This window comes from Felis catus, chromosome X, assembly GCF_018350175.1.
Source record: "Felis catus isolate Fca126 chromosome X, F.catus_Fca126_mat1.0, whole genome shotgun sequence".
Classification (NCBI taxonomy): Eukaryota; Metazoa; Chordata; class Mammalia; order Carnivora; family Felidae; genus Felis; species Felis catus.
The window spans coordinates 60,009,964-60,029,168 of NC_058386.1; the positions used below are offsets into that span (position 1 = coordinate 60,009,964).

General features: G+C 35.9%; 1 long non-coding RNA gene across 11 annotated transcripts in view; it reads right to left on the reverse strand.

Moving 5' to 3' along the window:
- Nucleotides 1-1,653: 1,653 nt before the first annotated feature.
- Nucleotides 1,654-19,205, reverse strand: part of LOC109496543 — a 33,587-nt gene continuing 16,035 nt past the window's right edge. Inside the window, exons 3-9 of one of the 11 annotated variants that reach the window (XR_006593313.1) lie at nucleotides 18,374-18,534; nucleotides 15,921-15,973; nucleotides 13,600-13,797; nucleotides 12,947-13,126; nucleotides 11,344-11,550; nucleotides 10,057-10,186; nucleotides 1,654-8,954 (exon numbers count right to left, since the gene is read on the reverse strand). This is a non-coding gene — a long non-coding RNA (uncharacterized LOC109496543). The remainder of the gene's footprint in view (nucleotides 8,955-10,056; nucleotides 10,187-11,343; nucleotides 11,551-12,946; nucleotides 13,127-13,599; nucleotides 13,798-15,920; nucleotides 15,974-18,373; nucleotides 18,535-19,205) is intronic. The other 10 variants (XR_002152619.3, XR_002152617.3, XR_006593315.1 and 7 more) reach the window with 10 other exon arrangements.

Here is a 19,205-nt window from a genome sequence, read left to right on the forward strand (position 1 = left end):
ATTGTGGTTTATATACACAATGGAATATTACGTGGCAATGAGAAAAAATGAAATATGGCCTTTTGTAGCAACGTGGATGGTACTGGAGAGTGTGATGCTAAGTGAAATAAGCCATACAGAGAAAGATACCATATGGTTTCACTCTTATGTGGATCCTGAGAAACTTAACAGGAACCCATGGGGGAGGGGAAGGAAAAAAAAAAAAGAGGTTAGAGTGGGAGAGAGCCAAAGCATAAGAGACTGTTAAAAACTGAGAACAAACTGAGGGTTGATGGGGGGTGGGAGGGAGGAGAGGGTGGGTGATGGGTATTGAGGAGGGCACCTTTTGGGATGAGCACTGGGTGTTGTATGGAAACCAATTTGTCAATAAATTTCATATATAATAAAAAAAAAAAAGTTGCACCTATAACTAGCAGTTTTTATGCCCTCTCATTGTGAACAGAATGGCTGGCTCAATTTTAGACCCAACTTAAATTACACAATGTTCAAATTGAAATGCTAGGTTTCCTAAGTCTACTAGTTCCAGTAACACTACCTTTTCCAAAGAAATAACTGAGAAAAACTTATAACCAAAGGCAAAACAGTGACCTATTTAGGAGGATCAAGTTAATCTTGTTTGGCCTGGAACAAAACAGTAGAGGAGCACACAGTGATCACCTCATCCTTACCCCACAGAAAATATGAAAGGTGGAAAATACTACCAAATGCTTTGTCATTTTCTAAATATTGCTGCTGCCTCGTTAAACTTGGCATATCTGACCTTTTTTCATTAAGCAAGACTTGATGCTTTTTATTCCCTCTCCATCAGAGGATTGTAACTGAGAACTTTGAGGACCAATGGTATGACAAACCCAGGAGCAAGCAGAGCAAAATGACAAGGAGACTGGTAAGTCAGCCCATGAGGGAATCAGAGCTACCTAAGGAAACAGAGCCTTGCAGGACACCCAAGAATAACCTCAAGGAGCTCTTTCCTAACCTCTTCAGTTTCCCCACCAGCTTTCTCCCTGTCCCACATACCTAGTCTTGCAGGGAAATGAAAATAACCACTAAGGGCTACCTACGTACATTCCCTTTCAGAAGCAACACATCAGGATATGGGCCAATTTTATGATCTGACACCATACTCATTTATATGGTTAAATGAGTTTCCCAGGCATCAGTATTAAAAGCACATGTACTGAAGTTACTTGGCCCTTAAGGACTTAAGACTTTCTTCAAAGACAATATTTATTGCCTGTAAGCACTGCAGGGAGTCATACACCTATGAAGTCACCAATCTAACATTTGAGTATTTAATCATTCAAAATTCTAGGAACACCAAAGATCTCTTCACCTACTCAGGGATTGGGACTGTAACTTCTTTAATTATAGTGATTTCCTGCACAAATACATCCTACTTCCCACATCCTTACAAAAAGTTTTGTTATACCTTACTCCTATACCACCCTGTACCTTAATAATTTTTTGCTTCTCACATTTTTTTAATTGGGTTTCTACTTCTCAGTGTCACTGACCAAAGCAACTGAAGGAATAAAGAAATGAGACCTCAAACCATGTATGTAAACTGGGTAATTAAGGTAATAAAAAAAAAAAAGGACATTACTAGCGTACCTAGGAACAGTGAGGTAGAACTTGTCACATCAAAATACAAAATTTTCAAAACAGTACATTTTATTTCACATTAGACAACACATTCCCCAATTTGTCTCAGTTGTGACATGTCGATAGCTTTAGATTGCTTTTGGTGGTCATCCATGCTGAGCAAGATTTTTCAATCTTCAAAACACTCAAAAATCAAAGATTCTGCATTTTCACATCAGTTCACAAGTCAAAGTGTATCTTCCCATTTATTGGAACATTTGGCATAGATTCCCTTTTAGGCAGAAGGGTAGAGATGAAGCCATTTCCTTTAAAAATGTATTTGTTCATAATTTCATTTATGCCATAAAAATTCAGATGATAGTATGTTCTTATTCTTATCAATAGCAGTAGTCTTAGGATGTCAGGAACTGTGAAAGGAAGGCTTTTAGTTACTTTCTCCTGTCTAATTTCCAATAATGTACTCCCCGACCCCAACTTGAAAATAGGGGTGTTACAGAATCCATCTGATACCACAGTATTAAAGGCCAAACAGTATTTCAAATATATCTGATGCCTAAATAAAAATGTACAAAGTGAAAACTAGAAACATCACACCCAATTTGTCTTCAACTTTGTTCCCTCCACCAATTATCTTTTGCCATTCACCTATTTCCTTCTTCATTTACAGATGTAAACTAAAAGTTATATAAATTACTGTGAACAATAAAGTCCTCCTCTTTTGCAGTGAATGTTGACTTTAAAACTACCTTCTGATGGAGGTTACATTAATTTAATTAACAAATCCCATAATTATTTAACTCAAGGTTTAGTTGATAACTAGCTCAAAATTGTTTCTCAAAGACTTACAGAAATTAGTGGGGGACAAAGTATCATGTCTTCATCTCAATAAGGACTACTGATCGGAATTGCATTAAACTAAAAAAAGCAATGTTAGACTTGGAGGTAGTAATGTTCTTAAAACCAATACCAAACACAGGCAGGCTGCTCTTAGAAACTGGTTTGACCTTTTCTTTCACTCTTCCTCCTATCCCACCCTCTGTGAGTGATTTAAAAATAGAAAAGGTCAAAACCCAGTTGGGCCTAGATTGAGGATTGTTGTTGATTCCCTCCAATTTTTGCCAATTAGTTCCAATTTCTATTATTCTGAAATTTTAAACATGGTAAAATTGTTAAGCTATTTTAATTAACTGATATTATTCCACTATTAAGAAGTCCTTTCTTGAACATGTTTTGATGGTGAGATTTCTAAAGGTTAAGTTGAGATACTATTGCAAAAGAGAAATCATGTCTCCATCTCCAATTATGTTATGTATTTCAAAGAGATCTATTTAGGCAGCACATATTTGTCAGAATGTAAAAATGTAAACAATTAAAAACAGACAAAACTGGTAAATGCATTTTAAAACCAATTGTGGCTAGAGTATAAGTGTTTCCCCAATGCTGGTACCAATGAAACTGGAATTTGGGAATTAGTTGTCATCCCTCTTTCTGTCCAGCAGCGGTCACAGTCATTTTTCATTAGGGATGGGCCAGGAAAAATAAAGTGCCTATTATAAAGAAAGTTCCTGCAACTTAAAGAGCAAGCTCAATAGAAAACCCTGCTTATTGTAGTGGCCAGAGTGGTAGAAGAAACATGGAACAGCAATTAAAACCCACAACATTATTTACGGACTATGCCATGCCCCTAACCAGAAAACAGGCCAAAAGAAAAGCTTTAAAAGTTCTCTAGGAAAGCATTTATTTTTTGTTTTTGTTTTTGTTTTTTTCATGTCTCTCGGGCTATCTGGGAACATAGCAAAGAGCTTTATACATAATAGGCATTCAAATGTACTTGTAGAATGAATAAATGAAGAAATGAACAGTAATCGCTTATATTCTAGTCTCAAAGCTAACTAAAAAGTATCTTTCAGTCAAGATCTTTTTTGTTTTCTGTCTAGCAATTAACACAATGCCTTGAAATAGACACTTCCATTTAAAGAAGAATTTCATTCCTTTTTGTTTTGTTTTGTTTGTTTTTGTTTTGTCCTATTGCATCTCCAAGACAAAATAAGTGCCTTTCTTACCAGATCTGTTCCAATTTAACATCACCTTCCTCAAAGTTTGTATAAATGAAAAGTTCTCTCTTATTCCCACTCTATAAAATATGCCAAAGAGAAGGTGATCATTTGTTCTCAGTGTCTTACTATCACAGCTGCTCAATAAACTGAAAGAACTGCAGTCTCTTATTAAATTAGTTCCTATGTTTCCACCATAAACTAGTGAGATTAAAGTACATTTTGGTATAGGTCCTTTAAGTCTCTTCATTCTCTGCATTTGAGAACATTATACAGGGTAAATAAATTTTTACAAAATACAGAAAATCTAGAAAAAAATCTTTACTGCTCAAGTGGCTTCCTGACTCTATGCCAGGCCAATAAGCAAATATTTTTAAAACCAGTTGTTTTATCTTAATTCTCATCTTAAACTATCCATCTATAATCAAAACAGAATGTTAAAGTAATGAATTAAAGGACAAACCCTAAGCTCCCTTATTATCAGTCTTCTGGCTTCAAACTAGGTCAATGAGCAAGTGAAAATTAGAAAGAATTAGGAAAAAAGTCTTCATTTAACATTAAAAGAATCATGCCTTATTTTTCTATTTTTTTTTTTAATCTCTAAGGCATGTCGATAGGTTTTCTGGACCAGGCCAACTCAACTAATTTATCTAGCATAATACTGTCCAGAAAACAAGCACTCAAATATCTACTTAAAAATCAATGATGTTTTCTTATCTTCATCTATAATCTGTATTCTGATGCCCTTTTGACTTAGCCATTTCACTTCTCTTAGGACCTAGAATGATGTATTCCACATAAAAGATGCTCTAGGTTTATCATATAAATCTAAAATCAAACCTGAGCCATTTAATTTTAAGCCAGGCAGGGTGGATCTCATTCACCTCCACCTTCAGCATTCAGCATTTTAAAGACTGATAGAGAACTATAACATCTTCTTTTTTAAAAACATTTCCCATCTCTTCAGTCTAGCTAGAGAGCAAGGACACCCTCTGATTCAGATATTATCTTTCCACAGCGTTCAGCATTTAGCATACTTCCTGGCACAATTCCATTTTTCCCATGTTTTTATTAAATAAGCTTAGTAGTGCTTAACTTTTAGTCTGGATCTCACTTATTTCCTTATTTCTCACTGGATTTCCTTATTTCTTCCTATGAACACCTCATAAGAATAAAATCATTTTTATATCCTAAGGCATGGCATAGTTCTAAGCCTCATAGAAAGTAATCATTCATTAAGCCAAATTATTTCCTTATATCTGTATAGAAGAGCAGGCTTGTAAATTTACACAGATCTCTGTCGTAAGTTCAATAATAATGATAATTTCTGCATCCCCGTTTGTTGTCTCCACAGATAAGACAGAGTAAATAATCAATGTTAATTCAGCAGATATTGCTTATACATATATGGCAGTTTAAGACTTATAAATTGATTTTATACATTATCTGCTGCTACCCAGGACACAATAAAGATGGTTTATCTTCACATCCCTAATGCCTAGCAAGGAGACTGGCACGTAATAGACAATTATTAGCCAGTTTTGCATTTACCAGATATTTAATCCTTTGCATATTATATTCAGAGTGTTTAATAGTTAAGAACTCTTCCTCAGATTTTTCCAACTTTTTTAATAGTATAATAAGTGTGATATAATTTTATAAGCCCAGTACTCAGCACCAAATCAGAAAATCAGTAGTTACACTTATATGATGCTTTAGAGTTCCCAAAATGCTGACACATGTATCGGCTTATTCTCAGCTATAAGCACAATGAAATGATAAATCTTTGTATCTCTTTAGTGCCTATAATAGTGAGTCCACATAGTAAGTAACTGATATTCATTCATTCATTCAACAAGTATTTAAACCCTCAGTTTCTATAACTATTTATATTACCTTTGTCATAGTGGATGTCAGGAACACAATGAGAATTTTCTGGAGACAATGCCTATCTCACAGAAAGTTTTATTCACACAGAAAACAGCTAATGTCTTGTATTTATATAGCACTTTAGAAAATGCAAGTGCAATCTCAATCATTACATTTACCTGTTACCTGGTAAAATATACTGGTGATAATTTAATTTGACATCACCATTAAAGTCTTGATTGATTAAAACAAGCAATATCCAATTCTTTACATCTAAATAGTCTAGGACATAAGCCCCCCTCTTATTACTTGGAAGCATTATCTTAGATTTCAGAGTACCCAAAATATACCTGGCCCATAAAAAGCAAATAATATTCATAAACATGTAACACACTGGTATCTATACAGTGCTTTAGTTTACAAAGTACTTTAATATGTACCTCATAATCTGACATTTTTAATTCCCTACTGAGGACACTGTTTTCCCTTTGACATCTGTAGCACTTAGCATGGTATATGACATGTTATAAGTTTTCACAATAGCTTAATCCCTTGTGTTTGCAGTATATTTTATGCTTTAAAAGCAGCTTCCCTGTGTTTGCTTTTCTACCTGGAATACTGTACTTTTACTTAAAATTACCAGAGCAGTGGAAACATGATGGCCACAAATATATGAATTATTCATTTATCAAACAATTCCTAATATCTTCATAGTATTACATACTTCTGACAAAGTACTTTATTCAGGCTTCTTTTAATCTTTGTATTCACAGTGTCTAGTAGAATGTACAGTAGAATGTACATACTGTGTAGTCAATATTCATTCATCAACTCTGAAACTCATAAATCTTTAAGTGCTTTACAGTTTACAAAGCACATTCACATATTTTTCTTCAGGTCACCTGGATGTAATAGTAAATAATTATTGCATCCTTAAGTGTCTAGCTCAGGGACAGGCACACACAAGTATTATTCAGCACACAGTCCCTGGTATGTACATCAAGGATGATAGTATTGCCCACAGACCAAATCTACTTGGTTCACATGCTAACAGTAGTTTTTCTTTGTAAAGGGTTAATTTTAAAAAATGTGTCAGAGACCATATGGCTCACAAAACCTAAAATATTTACCATCTGACCCTTTACAGAAAGGGTGTGATGACCCCTGATTTACATAATGCTTCACAACTGACAGTACACTTTAAATGTCAGCTGTGCATGGCTGCTGATATACTATTAATGAGAATGCCTTGCACTTTTTTCTCTGCTTTACAATGCTTTCACATATATTCTCAATTGTTTAAATTTTTTTCTCTCATGGGGGGGAATCAAGGAAAGGATTAAACCTGCTAAGTAAATATCCCCAAGTTCTCTCACCTTTAAACCTTGAGGTGGGTATTAAACCCAGGAGCAGTACTGGCACAGTCTACCAAATTATTAGGCCACTACTATGAGCAGGGAGTTCAAACTGCCTCCTTGGGGCCTCACTCTGTCCCAGGACCAATCATCTGTTTTTTTAACCATCACTAGGAATCCCAAACCCCAGGAATCCTGCTCACCCAAGCTCAAAGAAGTAAGGTGTTTCTGGCTGGTGCTTCAACAGTCTGGCACATCTGGGTATTTCTTGTCTAATTCTTCTCACTGGCCTGGAACATCTCTTCACATTTTCTCTAAATAGCCTAGCACCTTTTTTCCCACAACAGGCTGATGCTTGCCTTTGCTCATCAGCCTATAGCTCCTAAAGAAAAGGGACAACTGAAATACAATGTTACCTATATGTCTCTCTCATGTGAATTGGAGGCAAAGACAAATGGAAATTTAAAAAACAAACAATAAATGGCCCAAAACTGTGATAAAAATTGGCTTAAGACTGGACCAAGCATAATATTGCCAATGTAAAGATATGTTTCCTTAAGGTAATGGCAACATCTAAAAGGGCATCTCAAAAAAGTGGGCTTAAATGGAAACATAAGAACTGTCAAGGGAGAACTGAAAATGTCCAAGAGTAGGAAGGATGGCAATAGAAAAAAGCTGGGGTTTAGCATTCTCATCTTGGGATTTCCTTTGGTCTTGGGGCTTCTATCCTTCTTGGATTCTGTGTCATGGGCTTCTAGCTTCCCACCTAATTTAGCCTTGAGATAGATTTCTCTCTTTGACCTTCTGTCCATCTAGAGGCTGGAGTCCCGGGTCTTTATGTGTGTCTGGGGCCTTCCATCCTTGGATCTTAGATCTTCAAGCTAAAGTTTTTATCTCAGGTCTTAGACATGGTGTCTTATGTCTCAGGCTTTCGATGGGTCCCCATTCTTAGGCCTTCAGTCTCCTACTATGGGTCTTTGGACTTCTATCTAACTCAAGTCTTGAACTTTCCATCCAACTCAGTAAGGTCTTCTATCCAACAAGGGCCACCTTTTTACATCATGGTTGTCAGGACTTTGGATGGTCTCAAGCCTGAAGTTTCCATCTATCTTGAGACAGGTTTTCCATTTTTGTCTTTAGGTCTCAAGTCTCAAACCATCTGTCTTTTACTTGGGCCTTCTCTCCATTATGGGCCTTCCACTTTCTGTCCATCATAGGTCTTGGGTCATCTCACAGGGTGTCCTGGCATAACGAACAGCTCTGCAATGTGTATTTTGATAGTTGACACACTGTACCTATTGGGAAGGGGTTAGGAAGCCCCTTTGTCACAAAGACACACACATGATCATACAAATGCACAAAAATATGCAAGGATAGAGGACTGCATAAAGTCAAAGAGGGGGAATCACAGACTCACAAAGAGGCTGAAATACTCAAAGGTGAGTAGAAGGGGAAAAGCAGAGAAGAAACAAGAGAACAGAGATGAATGCTGAAATGGAAAAATCACAAAGAGCAAGGAGACACTGAGACAGAGCAGAAAAAAAAAACAGAGAAAAAGAGACACTGAGACAGAGCAGGAAAAAAAACAGAGAGAAAAAGAGACACTGAGACAAAGCAGGACAAAATAGAGAGAAAATGGCCCAAGAGACACAGAAATTTGAGATAATGAGTAGAAAAAGCAGAAGGGAAGGCATAATGAGAAAAAGGTGAAATATGAAACCAATGAGAAGGGTAAGGGAAGACAAAAAATCAGAGTTCACAACAGAACAAGAAAAGAGGTATAGGCAGAACAAGAAATGAACAAAAAGCACACATCATGTGACACAGAGACACAAAAGGAAGAACAGTGAAAGAAGAGCCAGATCTAGGAGAACAAAGAGAATCACTAACAAAATGAAAAAACTGGAGAGAGACATTCAAGACAAGGCACAGACAACTCTTAGGAACAAGAAAATGAGACAAAGATACACAGAGAAGAAACTAACAAGAGAATCATGGAATGGCTGAGACACACTTTAGACAGAGAAGGAAAACCAAAGAGATTCAAGAAAAAAAATAGACAAAGAAATACACACTTATGAGTGAAAGAGGTAAGCAAAGGTAGACATTCAGAGGAAGAGGGTAAGAAGTAAAGACAAGATAAAGGGGCACAACAGGAATATGAGAAGCATCACAAAAAGAAGACAACAAGAGAAAACCAAAAAGTGCATTAATAATTAATATAAGCTATCATCAGTACCAATACTACTTATATTACTAACAATAATTATTATAACAACCACCACCAATATAGATGTTTTCTATTTACAAACTTTTACCTTACAAATTTCTTACATAGAATCAAAACATGCCAACTCTGCCTCCCACTAGATGGTATTAATGGTCACCTGTATCGTGTCAAATGAATTTACAAAACTTCTTGGGTTGCCTTTTACTTACCATGTGCCAGACACTGTACTAAACACTTTACATACATGATTTCACTTAAGCCTCACATACGAGTCTAACCACAAACTAAATTGACAAAAGCCATACACCTATTGAGTAGCAGAAGATTTAAATAGAATGTGTACCTTTTAATATCCTGTTTCAATTGTTTACAAGGATTTTCAAAAAAGCCAAATAAGATGCCACAAATGAGTGAATATTATGATAAAGGGCCCTTAGAGAGCATCTAGTCAATCCCCTCACTTTATTTCATCACCTTTCCCCATCCCTTTAAAAAACTGACTTCATTTTCACACCCTTCCCAATTATAATGGCAACTTCAGGGACTGGGCTTCCTTTAACACTAAATCTTAACTGCAGTAGATGCTTTCACAAGAGAAGGTGAGAAAGAACCATGGAGGAAAAAAAAAACATTTCAGAAAAAAAAACATTTTTTTTGTCTTAGGCTTCTATAGTTTACATCTCTAAGAGTATCAAGGCATTTATGCGGTGAAGATAAGAAGAGACAAGGTGAGACTCAATTACTCTGACACAACTGTATGCAGACTGTAATATCTTTGAATTGCTTCAGTGAACCTAGTTGGTAATACAGGTTATTGGTTATCCTCGGAACTCACTTTTGGCACCCCCTGCACGTTAAACCATCATACTTCATCCTATACAAACCTGGAACAAACAACTATTAGCTTTAAAGTGATCCTCACAGGATTATAACACTAACGACTTACTTCATTCTGCTGTTCTAAAATGTTAGCATGCCAGGCATGTTGATCTTCCTTTGATGTGTTCAAATTTCTTGCTCTCTGCATTGTTTTGGGGACACAATGATTTGGCAGATAAGAAGGGAACAATCAGGAGCTACAAAAAATGAGAGGGAAACAATGTAAATGCCATAAAGAAGTATTAATTGAGTACTAGGCAAGAGTTAAGGGAAAATTCAAATTAATGAGCTATAGAAAAGGGTCTCTACAAAGCTTAGAAACATAAAGTTGAGGTTTTTATATCTTTAGAGATAAAACTAACACACGTTCTTCATTCAACAGAATAGGAAACTATGGCAAAAATAGGAAACTATCTTGCCTAATAACACTCACTGAATCACTGCAAACACCATCAATCCCAGTCTTATTCTTTTGGTTGAATAATCTGTACAAAATCTATATAATCAGGGTTTACTACTTACTGATGCTTACCTCCATCTCCCAACCTACATCCCCCTAATCAGCTTCTCTTATCACCAACCTAGAGTATGCAGGGTCCTGGTTCTTTAGACCCTACATCCTAGATGTGTGGCGACAGATAACTGTGCCATTTCTGGTCAGGTTCCATCAACCAGCAAGTACAGCATAAAAAGATACAGCTCCTATGTATCTTTGCAAACAGTTTGTTTTGCATTTTATCTCAAAGACAGCCCAAGGCATCTTGAAATATGTAAATGATTGTCAAGATTCCCCAATAGGGCCTCAAGAAAGACTCTGGGGACCAAAGGGTCCAAAATGATGATATGCCATGATAAATGGTGCAGATGCAGCAGTTGTTTCCCATGCTCTCCTTAAAGAAAGAATTTAGAGGAGCCTGGGTGGCTCAGTCGGTTAAACATCCAACTTTGGCTCAGGTCATGTTCTTGCGGCTGGTGAGTTCAAGATCCGCATCGGCCTCCATGCCTATAGCCTGCCTCGGATTCTGTGTCTCCCTCTCTCTCTGTCCCTCCCCTGCTCGCACTCTGTCTCTCTCTCTCTAAAAAATAAATAAACATTTTTAAAAAAGAACAATTTAACTATAAGCCTCTACCACACACTAGTCCTACCCTAAACATCCTAACTCATGCAGCCTACTACTGTCTTCACATTATTTTCAACCATCTCACACCCAGTTGCTTCCCAGGTTAGTTAGGAAGCTGTTTTGACCAAAACATACACAGTTGATAATAATGGAAAAAATCTTAATGGAAAACTAAGTGCAACATAAAACAAGATCAAAATTAAAAGCTACTTATGCTTTTAGGGACAACTTACCCACCTCTGATGTGTGGCGGTTGTTGTGAGACTTCCTACCTGGGCTCAGGAAAGAATCTTGGTAAAGCCTCCTAGCCTAGGGTTGTTGCCCAGTGATAGTGAGCTTTTCCCCTGGAGGATCCTCATGCCCCATCTCCACCTAGGGATCGTCAAAGGGAATGGGTCACTAACACTGTAGAGCAACAAGCCTATTCTTCAGAGGAAGATCTGGAGAAGAGATAAAAGAAAAATAAGTTACTGAAATGCAGAACACTGGAAAACTCTGTCCCAATTAGCAATTAGTCATTAAATTAAACCTTGTCTGCCCTTTTCTTCAGATGGATTGAGGGGTGAAAATTTAAAACTGTGTAGCACTCCATATCCTACCTACCAGCCTAACAACATGCAAATGCTTCTATTCATTCCAGTTCCATTCCTTGCATTTCCCTTCATCTCCAAGAGCAATTTAAAACTGAGTAACTACCCAAATTCCGATACCATGCTTTATTCTACAGTATCCATTGATGAGCATTTCTCTAGGGTGTATTATTAATACCTTGTTATTCTCATCATAAAATAGGATGGGGTTCAAGAAATCAAGGGCTTGAAAGTAAGAGAGGTAAGGTTTTCTCAACCAAGTGAGCCATCGAGTCACTTAGAAAAACTCCCATGTGATCTGACTCTGAGTTCTTTAAGAATTCTTCACATTGCCTCAGGCTTTTATAAAGCACTATTTTAAGAACTGAGCAATCTATCTCAATCAAAGTGCCTCTCCATCTAGTTTTATATAGCATTTCCCTCTTAATTTTTATATCAAGTATTAACATACTGTAACAATGCCAAGGTAAACAAAACTGTTTTCTACTCAATCCACATAGTACATTTTCTTGAACAGCTCATATAAATGGGGCACCACCAGAATCCCAGGATATTCAGAGAAATCAATAATGGTTACAGGCATATAAAACACCGGTTATAACAACACCTAACCATATCTATGCAAAAGGAAAAACAAGATACAGAAAGCTAGGAATCCAGTAAATAGCTTACACAGGCCCTTGGATCTCTGTTATTCTACCTTTCAGCAATTTTATGGTTCTTCAAATTAACAAATTCTCAACTTTTTAAAACAAGGGAATGACAGTGGCAATGGAATTGGGACTGCCAAAACAGGGCTAGGACACATATCAAGTTGGTACTATGCATCAACAAATACTCAACACTTACCTACTAGTCTCTCAAAGGAATGTGGAAATAATTTCAATTTCAAGGCTTGCTAATCAGAATGGATAGGTTTGTTCTATCTTTCCTACTAAGTAGCTATGATATGCAAAAGGAAGTGATTTATTGTTTTGCGTCTCTCATTCTTTGTTTTTGAAATGGGGATCAAGTATGCTTGCCCTTATAGACCTCACTGGAGCTTAGCTCTGGAGGGATAAATGAAATAATAGGCCACACTCATCTGTAAAGTCAAAATATATGTGTATATGACCAAAAAAAATGTAGGAATTGATTAAAAAAAAAAAAAACTGGCTCATGTTCTGTTTTAAAAGCAGAGCTGCAAGAAGTTAAAGTCCATAAAGCCAAAGACAGAATTCCCATAATGATGAGCTCCCCAAACTACCTTTTTTTTTTTTTCCAGGTGGCCTGCAAGCCATCATCTTAGATTATTTGGAGTTTATCCAGATTCTCAAAAGGAAAGATCTGCTGAATGTGAAGCTGCTTAGAGCTACTTGCAGTCCTCAGGTTTCACATGCTCAGAACGTCCTTGAGAAGAAAGACAGGACTCAGGAAGACACCAAAACTGTTGAGAAATCCAACAATAAAAACAAAGCACTTTGTATGGTATGGTGTGGAAAGCACCAGGTATGGCTTCCAGATTCCTGATCAGGAATTACTATATGATAAGTACCTTTATATCAATATCAAACAAATTCTAACAGTAGTATGTAAAAGATCACTTATTCAACTCTACTCCCTAGATAAGATAGATATCCAGTGAAACCAAACCAATGTTCTATGATGTTCTTTCTCAATATGAGCAGAATAGGCTTCAAAATCTCTTGGCAACATCCTTTCCCATCCTTAAGATTAGATACTTTATCCCCTAATACAGGCCTCCAGTTAAACATGGCAATTCATGCATATCTATACATATTTATTCTGCTCCTTCTTGAAACCCCATTAATGATGGTAAATGGGCATTCCATGTACAAGTAAATTTACTCAAAGAATTTTTAAATTAATGGATTGAAGTACAAATTCATTTATACACACCCCAGTTAAGATGCCTAAAAGGAAATGACTAGTCCAATCTCTCCAGATCTTCTGATCCACTCTGAACCATATTTACTGAGTATGGCTACATTAGACCAAAGCCTTCTAGTTTTGTTTTTACACTGATGACATGTTCAAGAAGCATTCCCTTTCCATCAAAGGGAAGCTAAAGCCAGAGAAAGTGATTACATTTTGGAACTGGTAAAAAAGAAAAAAGCAAAACAAACAAAAAAAAAACATATTTTAGGATTCAATACTCATTGACAAGAATTTTAATACTCTCAATCTGTCATCTCATAGCTCAACAAAATGTCAACGTACTTTAGACCTAAAACCCTAGTGTCATAGCTGGCCAACTGGTTCAAGTACTCCAACACTAGCCAAGTCACAGAATCATCACAGCTAGAAGGGGTATTATTGATCATGTAATTGGACATTTTCATTCCCTAAATAAGGAAACTGGGAGCCCTGGAGATGAAATTCCATCAATGTTATACAACTAGTTAGTAGGTGGCCAAGTGATACTTAAACCCAGGTTATCTCTCAATTCAGAGGTCTTTTGCCTGTGGGGTATGGGCAAGGATACTCAGGGGTATAGGAGACTTCTACAAAATTTTTTACCACATTTATATTTCACCATAAAAATAGTCTAGATCATTTAGATGACTACCTTTAAATGGAAAAATTCCAGTGCCAAATTAGTGGCAAGTGGTACTACTTTTGTTGCCTGGAGTTTAAAGAAAAGGACAGAGGAAAACAATATATAAATGAGTATTGTGCCAAATGAAAGACAAATAGCACTGCTATGTGCTATAACAAGATCTTGCAGCAGCTTGAAAAGGGTAATAATTTGGTTAAGGGTATTAACAGCACATGAGAGAAAAGACATTCCATGCTGCAAAGAAGCAATACGATAATAGTAACATGTTCACATTTTAGTAGCCATTTATATACTATTACTTTGTATACTTGCTGTGTTTTACAGTTTTATTATCGATCTAAGCACAAAGACTTTACTCTTATTTTTTTCATGCTCTTTAGCTTAAAAATTATTTCCATGAACTCAGAAGGGGCATAAGAATTTTTTAAAGAAAAGTTTAATCAAATACAGCAAAATGATAATTGTAGAATCTAAGTGGTGAGTATATTGGTGTTCACTAAACAAATTTTTCAACTTTTCTGAAAATGTTCATAATAAATGTTGGAGGGGAAAGAGGAAAAAATTGAGACAAGAGCTCCCTACTGTCAAACTTGTACAGATTTCAGAAACAGTGTCTCAAATATCTAACATAAAATATAAAAATTATGCCCAATACAAATTAACATGTTACTACTCCATATGCAATACAAGTGACACATCAATCAGAACACTTAAAAATTAGCACACCAATTAGCTTGAATAAAATTCAGTAAAATTACAATGTTGAAAATTGCATTTGGGTTACAAATTGCCAGGAAAAAATCTACTCCTTGGGTCTTATGTAGGTACTTTGGAGAGCTAGCTGGAGGTCACTAAATGGATTTTCTCTACCTCACATAGGAACATGCCCTTCTCTTCCCTCCCTGCCTCCAGTGTTCTCAAGGTACTATAGCTAATCACAAAAAAAATACTGAGAAAATAAATGCATACCCAAGAAACAGATTACCTAACTTTATTAGAGTAATTTAACCTGAAAATGAGGTGCAAAATGTGGAAATTGGGATAGAGCCTAGTTGTTAAGAAAGGTTTGTTTCTGCAACCTATTGTAAGTTTCAAAACTTAGAGAAATATTTAGGTTAGAACAGTCATAATTAATTTCAGAAACTTTTAATCAACCTATAGCTAAACTCTCCCTAAACTCAACCATAGAGGCAACTGTCAATGTACTCACCTACCCTAACATGAACATAAAAAAAAAAAAAAAAATCTCCTAACCAAGCCAGGCTGTTGGAGTAGAAAGTAACAGATAATGCATGAGAGGAGACTATAATGATTGATGGGATAATGGGCTATAGTTGGAAATCTCTGTATAAACCCATGTTCAGCTGAAACTAGAGATTATTACACATATAAATACTAATAGATATGTACATATACATGAGTTAATATGCATATATATATATATATCTTTTTGCTCTTATCAATTCAGAAGGTATAGAAGCAATAACACCCCAGTAGCAATGACACACATAGCACCCACATCTCAATTTCTAATACTGCTCTCCAATAAAAAGAATAGAACTCATTGGAGAAATGGTAGATTCTGGGATGAGAGACATACACATGAGCCTGCAGCATCTTGTAGTGCCAGAAAGAGCTCAAACAAAAAACAAAAACTCACAAGGATGGGGTTATATTCAAGGAACCAACTGAAAGAACTCCCACTGGCCAAAGCTGAAACAATATGAACCAAAATAAGTAATAGTGAATCATTATCCAGCATATAAAATAAATATTCATGAGTCCACATTGGTATATGTGAACTATTAAATACATAAACTGGAGGAGAAAAGATACATTTTCTATGCAGAAGAATTCCAAATAATTTATGTAGATACTTGACCATCAAAGAGGTGGAGCAAAACTCCCCATTCTTTAAGCATATAGTGAGTTCCTTTCAAATACACTATGATAAGGGAAAAAGTAATTTTTTTAATGTTTATTTATTTTGTGAGAGAGAGCGTATGTGAGTGAGAGTGTGAGCATGAATAGGAGAGAGGCAGAGACAGAGGGAGAGAATCACAAGCAGGTTTCGCACTCAGCACTGAGCCCAATGTGGGGCTCAATCCCATGACCTTGAGATCAAGACCTGAGCCAATATCAAAAGTCAGATATTCAACCAACTGAGCCACCCAGGAGCCTCAGGGAAAAAATAATTTTATATGTTAAGTGGAGAAACTTGGCAAACAGTACCTTAGCCAAGTGATAAGGATCAATATCAACAATGATATGTCATATTGATAGTATGTACTCAAGAAGTAAAAATGGCAATCTATTTCTGTAGTCTTCCACCCAAAAACTCATGCTGAGTCTTGTCATGAGAAGAACATCAGACAAATCCAATAAAGGGACATTTTACAGAATACTTGACCGTTAGTCCTCAAAATTGTCAAGGCTATCAAAAAATAAAGTCTGAGAAATTATCATAACTAAGAGGAGCCTAAGGAAGACATGACTACTAGATAAAATGTGATATCTTGGATGGGATCCTGTAACATTAAAAAAGCATTAAAGAAAAACTGAGGAAATGTAAATAAAGTATGGACTTCAGTTAATAATAATGTAGCAATACTGGTTCACTAATTGTGACAAATCTATCACAGCACTATAACATGTTAATAGTAAGGAAAAATGGGTGTGGGGTATACAGAAACTCCCTCCGTACTATCTTCAAAACCATTCTGTAAACCTCTAAAATAAGCAAGTTTTTTTTTCTTTTAAATCTTCCAACCAGATACTGAAGGCTTAAAAATCGCAGGGTTTTTGTTTTATTTATTTTTTAATATGAAATTTATTGTCAAATTGGTTTCCATACAACATGTTTTTTTTAAAGCAAGTGCAAAATGGACCTGAGAACTGGTAATTCTGTGTTCCAGATTTTGCTACAGTAGGTATCATCATTGTTGGCAAATCTGGCCTAAAGACTTGCTTTTTCTTTTCTGTTTATAAGGATTTAATTGTACTTAGTTTTAAAGTTGAAACATATGAGGCCCAAATATGAAGAATCCACAATGTCAAAGTTATTAAAATTAGCAATTAAACTCTTGTTCTTGTTCATCAGACTTTATGGAAGGACCCAGTCAATCCATTACAAAACGAAGGCAGTGAGTTATAGACAGTTTTCAGTCAGGGAAACATGTAAGGCTCAAAAATTCTAATGGTATATAGATCATAGAATAATTGCATACCAATGCTAAACAATGGCAAGCATACTAACAAACAAAAAATATAGTATGCCATAAGTTTTCAAAGCTATGAATTAAAGTAACCTAGGTATTTGGTAATGAGTCCAGTAATGTAAAAATAGAGTATGACAAAAGTTTTCACCTCTATGGATAAGGTAACCTAGAAATTTTATGAGACATGGTAACGTACACTGATCTCCCAGCAATATCCTTACTTCCAAACTGTTACAAACATTCAGTTACATATTTTATGCAATAAGAAAGTATTACTTGGATCTGCTGCATAGCCTCTAACATTTCTGGGGAAACTAGAATAGCATTCTAGTTGGTCAAACAAAATAATAAGTCTACCCAACATCTAAGAAATCTAGCACTGGCCAAATTTAAAATTTGCTTCAATCTCTCATCCTATCATGAAGAAATCAAAAGCTCATTTCCAACGTAGTCATCAGAATGAAGGATAGAGTTCTTTAACAAATTCATTTGCACAGGGAGCACAAGGAGCCTAACATTCGATGTCTCAGTACTCTAATTTGGAGAGATCAAGGAAAAGCAATCCAGTAAAACCTAAATCATCAATAAAAAGTCAATACAATATCATCAATATAATGATATATAACTATGCATGGCCATTGAAGTTTAACTTGTTAAATTCATTGGGTCAGCTAAGTCTCAAACAAATACTTAAGATTCAACTTGAGTTGGATTTTGAGGGAAACCAGTGTTAAGTGCTATTTGTCTATGCCAAAACTATGGTACTGAGAATATCAAGTTTTCTTCCAATCCAATCTGCAAGGCTTGAGGCAGAGGAAGGCATTAGCTCTGTTTAACCATACACCATCAATACTCTGTCACCAACCAAGTTTATAAGGTTTGGGGGAACAGTTACCTCAGTTCAGATATCAATTTTCTTCTCTTTAATATGGTAAATTCCCAGAACACTTTCACAAATAAGAATATTTTAGCATACACCACAGATTAACTTTTTAAATTATTTACTTCAAGTCAAACTCCCATGCAGGTGTACATTTGCCAACCAGGGCCGATATCCTGAAAAAAAATTATGAATGCTTAATCATAGCAGCCCTAGGTCTTATGTTTTCCTACAATTTAGGGAGGTGGTTAGAGAAATGGGTAGATAAGTTGTAGAAAGTTAGAAAAACTAAAGGGGTATTTGGGAAAAGATGCACAAAACAAGGATCAGAAAACTTCCTCCAATCCTATATATTAAGGTTCTATAAGAAAGAAAGTCAGAAATGAAATCACAATAACCACTTAGAGAAATGCCCCCAAAAAACCTTAAGTGCCTTCCAATTTTGAAAATGACAAAATGTCATTTTCAGGGATTGAGACATTCGATTCAAGTCTCTGTCTTAATTTATCAGCCATCCCTAGACTGAAGTTGAGACAGATGGTGATTTTATCCAAGGACCAGGACCAAAGGCTAGATGTTCCTATTCCCACTTCTGAACTTTTTCATAAATTTGCCAGCATCTCATTCCTTCTGTCCCCAAACTCATGAAAAAAAGTGACTCTAAGAAAACATGTGCTTCATTAAAATACACTTGCAAAAAGCAAGAAATACTGAAGTTGTGTCTGTAAGCCTTTAGCCTACATATCCCGAGTAAACTGATCAAAGTGCTCCCTAGTCATACTTTGCATTTTCCCCTTGCCATCACTTTGCTCAATAAGAGTGTTTCTTTCACTCTTCTTCCTCTGTG